The following is a 6,653-nucleotide window of genomic DNA, read 5'->3' as shown; positions in this document are numbered from 1 at the left end:
CCCACTTTTCTGTAGAAATTATGGCCTTGGGGTCGTTTTTCTTTATGTGCATTGTAGAAAAATGACCCCGTAGAATAATGACCCCTTGTCATTTTTTTTAATGCAAAAACATTCGTTTTGGTAGGAATATTTTTGTTAGGCGAATGTATACGGGTAATATCAAGCAGCCTTATGCTTTGAAGTGTTAATTTCAGAAAGCTTTTAAGCTTAAATAACGAAATCAAAGCTATACAATACCTTATATTAATAATACAAATCGTTTTATCCCCATTAAAGGAAAACAATATCTAATATTTACATTCGCTGTGTTTTTCCACAAAGCCAAGTGTGAAATTGATTTGAAAGTCATTTTTGTGTATACTCACGCGTAAAAATATACACGGAGAAACGTTAAATTATATCTTATAATAATACTTGGTTTTCTATTAATGAAGTTTCAAACTTCTCATAAAAAATAGGGATGATTTAATTTGTAAAAATAAGTACGAAATTAAATTGTGAAAAAGAAAAAGTGGTTAGCTCAAAACCTGTAAAATGTCTTGTCGTTTGCGAGTGTTAACAAAACCTAAACAAAATGGGGGTTATAGCATAAAACATGATTAACAAAAAAAAAAAAAAAAAGAAGTGCTTGTCTTCCCCGTTTTCTCCGTTCTACATGTACTTACATGTGATGACTTTAGGAGTTGTTTTTTACCAATAGAAAAAGAACAAATGTTGGATGATGAAAAAGTTGTTACTTTACATATTATACTTACATGTATGTCCCCGTTTAAACGAAGTTTCGGGGATATATGTTTTTTTTTTTACCTGTCCGTCCGTCTGTCTGTTTGTCTATTTGTACGCAAAAACTTGAACCTTGCCCATAACTTTAGATCGGGACTATGGCTTTCATATTTCATGTGTTTTTTTGTGACAAGACATTTTTTTGTGTACAACCAATTTTAACCTTTTGACCTTGGAGTTTTCACACATTTTTACACAAAAATTTTAAACATTTAATTTGGCATTAACTTTTGGACGGTATACAGCTGGTATATGCTAGGACTTTAGATATCGAAGTAATGGCATGATAGACTAAGAGTTCATATGTATTTGCAAAGTTAGAGGTCTGAAATCTCAGAAGAAAGGGGATTTACACCAACCATTTGTCAGGTGTCTGTGGGCTAAAAAATGTTGGAAAGAAAAGGTTTTTTTTTTAATTTATAGATATCTCAGACTCTGAGGGTTGAACTATTATTCACTCAGATGTAAATATTTTTGCCAGTTTTGGAGTTTTTTTTTAAATATATCATAAGAACGTTCTCGATGTGTATGGTATCCCCGCACGCTTATACAGGAAAAAAGTATAGTACCTTATATAAGGTACTTAAAAAGTATGTATTTTAAACCTGAATGCATACATATGTATATGTAAGTTTAAAGGTAAAAGGTAAGGGAATGGAATTCATATAGTTAAATTACTTTGCTTTTCTTGCTTCTAGGCTATGTTTTTGGATTTGTAAATTTTTCAAAGTTTATGGTTATCAGAAACCTATCATATCATTTTCGGAACAAAACCTTTGAATGATAAAAAAAACAACACCCAAAAATCTAATCATAAATTTATGCTCCTCAATGAAGAAGGATATGAAGATCATGAACAGTATTTAATATCAAAGTCCATAAAACAATACAAAATAGGAGCAGACCAAACACACCTCCAAAACATCAGAGGTGGGATCAAGTGCCATGGAGGAGTGAGCATCCCCTGCCGACCGGGCACACCCGCTGTGTGCTCCTTGTCACGATCGGAAAATAACGGAAAAATCTGTCGTCAATTCAGTGTATAAATAATGTTATAACAATTAGTATGAAAAACGTCAGTCAGTATTTCACTCAATGAAAAATTGTGTTTGCTGACAAGGTCATTGTATCGACCATAGAACTTACGAACTGATGACTTAAAACGAGACTGCTGATATTCTTGTTTCATCAACTTGCTTGTCAATAATTAACCTCGTTTTATAAATTGTTCATACGTAGAGCATGCTCTTGCGTACTGAATCAACTGAGATATATATACTCCGTATGCAGGTGATGAAGGTGTATATTGCTGCATAAGTAAGGGAAGTTGGTGATAGAAAAGTTAAAGTCATCACGTTTATCATATAGATTGGTTGTTAAATAACCATTGACATCTTTTTCAAGTAAAATATCAAAGTATGAAACAGATGTGTCAGACTCTGTAGTATCTTTTATCTCAAGCTAACCAGGATATATCGTATCGACGTAGGAGTTAATAAAGAGTAGGTGAAATAAAATCTATTTAATCTGGAGTAAGTGTTTTGCATCGATTGTATGATAAATACATTATCTTATATTTAAAAAAGGGACTTTTGACGACTCTTAAACATAGTTAGAGCTTTCATCATATTTTGGTAATTACATTTTAACAATATTGATATTACTTTTGTGATTAACCTTAGTTTAACTACCTAAGCTAACACCTTTTACTCACCAAAAAATGAAATAAAAAAAAGGAAAATATAAAGTCAATAATTCACTTAGTGATATTTAAATTTCAAAATATCCCGCTCAAACATATTTTGCGCGGAAGTTGGGGAGGGGGGATGAAATGCTTGAAATGCTAGATATTTCTTATGCAAATATACCTTTGTATTACATGTGCATCATGCATGTATATATTCTGCATTATTCATTGCCCAATTTATTAAAATATGAAACGTAAATCAAATTATTGGATAAAAATAATCGAATGAAAACTAGATATCGAGTATCTAAATATGACATTTTAACAAGTAAACGGCAAGCGCAAATATAAAGAATGTGCATAAAACATATATGCATGGTTAGAAAGTTTCTATTCGAGAATTGGTACCACCTATCAAAACTCTCTGTTTACTTAATTTCATATGAAATTAATAAAATTTACATGACAAATTGTACAATTTAATATTACGGTCAGCCCCGATACCCTCGGCAACAACATTAGCAGTCCATTCCTGTTTACGCCATAAGTTACGACTACCCTTGGCTAGGGTGGGTGCAAAGTTAAGCATTTTAGTGAAACGGACCTCAGTCCAAATATTTGACTTAATTCCGGACTTACGACAGGCGTAAGGTTACGCCGGGCGTACGCCTTTTAGTGAAACGGGCCCCTGGACTTTAATTTATCACGGGGTATGGTTGTATATAAACTTGAAAAGTCGTAAGTTGTTAAGCTGTTGATTTTGGAAAAATCTTGTGATTTCAAATTGTCCAAAAGTTCTTTGGAATTTTTGAGTATCCACATCTGATTCACACTACTTCTTGAATATATTGTTGTACAGTACTCTTGAAGTTTTTCATTGGGATTCTGCAAGCCAAAAATAAATTCATACCAGATACATTGATTGTGATGCTACTATTAAGATATGCAATCAAATATATGTTGGAAAGGATTAAAGTACATAAAAAATCCCCTTTCTTACATCTGAGAGTATGAAAAAATATCAGGAGACACAGATATAAGGTTTTATAGTATAAAAAAGCATGGGGTCAAATTCCTATGGGGGTCATTTTTCAACGTGTTGGAGTCGTAGAATTAATGGTCTGGAATGTTTTTCTACAGTCGAAAAATGACCCTAGTTGTCGTAGAATATTGACTCGGGGTCATTTTTCTACGTAGAAAAATGACCCCCTGGTCAATATTCTACGGGGGTCACTTTTCGTCGTTACACCGGCACTATTGAAAAAATTTAAGAGCTGTTTTGATCTTGTCATTTGGTGTAATGTACAAGCAAGGCCAATATGCTTTGGAGTCCACTTTTTCCCATCACTTACCCATATAGACAATATCTTGAGCGACACTTAATGCTTTTTTTGGTCTAGTGCACACCGGACACTCTTCGCTGGAAGCAGTTTCAATAAGTTTTTGCCCGCCATAAAGAAGATTTAAAAACATGAGAACACTTTCTGGAACACAGTCAATTGCATCGTCCTCATTCACGTTTAAACCTTTATGCCCACTTCTATCTTAATTTCAATGCAACATGTACAAGTTCGTGAAAAGAGTTGTGTGTAGGCTTATAACATGGCATGGTGAGAAATTTATCATCTGTGATATCTTGTCCCTCATTGAATATTTCTCCAAAATGAGATGCAGACCAAGTATATGGCACTAGAAGCGTTTCGCGTTCAGAGATTGTTCTATCCATAGGACGGATAAACTGAAAGATGCTTTTCACCTTTAATTAAAGGTTATATTGGAATGTGGAACTTCGCGTAATGTAAGACTGAGGGATCTCGGACCCAATCTCTTTGATCAGTCTACAGTATCTATTCCAAATATCAGAAAGTTGCAAAATTTGGTGCTTATTCCCTGCGTATTCAAGCTCACGAACAAGAAAAATCATGGCTAGATCCTCACCTTGGGACTCTTTCTCTGTTTTCTCGTTTCATACTTAAATGCATTCATACATTTTAAATGGTATTTACCCTCTGCAGCAATCAAATCGCTTACATTCCCTAATTTAACTCGCAATGCCTCGTCATATTTGGCATTCTGTAAGACCATGTCACTAACAGAAAAGGTTGTCATGTTGAATAACTTTTCTCGATTCTGTTTTTGACAAAACATACATAACTCCCAATCTACAGGAGAAAATGACTTTCTCGATGAACGGGTCGTTGAGGGGGAGAGATTGGAGGACGTAGAAGTAGACGGTGATTTCTTTGAGTCTGTATTCGACCTTGGAATATCTTCAAGGACACTAGCTTTTGTTTCTATTGCTTTAATAGATTTTGGATGTATAAATTCACTGTGACATTTCCTGTGACAGAGTACTCTTTCAGCTGAACTCACTGCTCATTTCTATCAATAGCATCATAATTTTCAGCATCTTTAACTTTTTACGTCGAGATGCTCTCTCAATTAATGATTCTATCGACTTTCTGGATTTGAACTCTAAAACATCTGGTTTTCTGTCCTGACATACCACACACAAATCGGTATTGTATTGATGTTTTCGTTTACGTCCTAATGATTAAGTCATATTGAAGCCCCATCAATGAATTGTTTTAAACACTGGTTAAACAATATCATTTATTTATAAGCTACTTCAAGCTTTTATTCATGATGTTATGTATTACGTATAACTTTATTAATGACGCACTGTATTACGTCTCATAAAATTTGTTAATGCAAACATGAATTCAGTGTGCGGACTGTTAATGTTTAATTCATATTACTTTGGTTTTTATTATGCTAATTTCTAATTCAAAATTGAATTAAAATATATTATATATTTTTGTTTTTTTAGTATGATTCCACGCAAAAGAACTAATCTAAAATGTATGAACATGCATGTATGCAAAGAAATGAAAGATTAAAAAACAGAGAAAATTCGAATTTTTGGAGGAAAACGGCTGATTTATTTAACTAAAGTGCTTCATTTCTAGCTGTTAGTAATTTTGTAATATAAAAGTAGTATATACAAGGCTATTTCGGCATCCTTTTCTCGGTTGCGCGGTTTCAACGGAGGATTTGGAAAATTTGGTGTCCGCCATTTTGAATCTCCATTTTGACCTACCAAACGGCAGTTTCATGAAGGCCAGCATATTTTTTTCGGATTCAGCATACTCGAAATAGGTTAAAAACTATGCTAGACCAAATAATAACTATTTGAACTTATTTCTAGCCTTCTTTTTAAGAATCAGGACCAGACTAAAATGTTCGATATTTTCAATGTCATTTAGATTATGCCTGCTGTGCGTTGTGTGTACGTTTGTCATGCACAGAGTTTGAAAAGAGTTTACAAATATGTCAAAACAAAATGTATTTTACTGTCTTCTCTACATTCTGTAACCTATCATTAAATTTGTTCAATGTAGAAGATCGGGAAAGACAACTCAGTCTAAACCATGTCTATAACATATACCATGGCTATGTGCCATCATATCTAATACCCCATTCATATGACGAAAATTTGCTTATGTGTGTAAATTTACATATAAGTAAATATACACACATAAGTAAAAGTTAATTTGCGATGCGTTCAGACGAGATTTATATACTGTAAGTAAATCCGTATATTTTCATATAAAATAAGGAGATCCACAGATTCAGAACTGTGGATTTGTATTTGTATAGTTTTTACTATTTGGGCATAAAATCAACTTTTGAATGTTCCTCAAAGAAAGAAAGGGAAATCCGATCTATTTATTTTTTGGTACGGAAAAAAGCAAAGTTAATAAGTTTTAGGAAAATTTACACATGAAAAAAGGAAAATTGATTAAAATCATTTTTTAAATTTGAAAATGCCTTGGCCTCGGTCCTAAAGTCTATAGAAGAGCCGTTGGGTATTAAGAAAAAGATGGCTGTTCTACTGAATGACGTCTTCAGCAGAACAAAGTACGATTGGAAATCTTTTTGGTCTTTGGAAATCTACAGTACATTAAGCTTGCGAGGTCATTATGAAGTATCTGCTTGAATATTACATGTATATTTATTTTCTAGGATAATGAAATGGGCAATCAATTTTTAAAAAAAAAATCAAACGAAACAAATATATTTTCATAATGAATAGGAAATAAACACGAACCCCCTAGAAATTCATGGTGGGACCGGTTGCCAAGGATCAAAAATGCTATAAAATGCTTATTATCAACAGGTT

The sequence above is a fragment of the Saccostrea cucullata genome, unplaced genomic scaffold (genome assembly GCF_032062105.1).
Source record: "Saccostrea cucullata isolate Sc308-1 unplaced genomic scaffold, CSIRO_AGI_Scuc_v1 ctg79, whole genome shotgun sequence".
NCBI classification, from domain to species: Eukaryota; Metazoa; Mollusca; class Bivalvia; order Ostreida; family Ostreidae; genus Saccostrea; species Saccostrea cuccullata.
The sequence above is the reverse complement of the archived record's forward strand: the minus strand, read 5'-3'. Positions refer to the sequence as shown.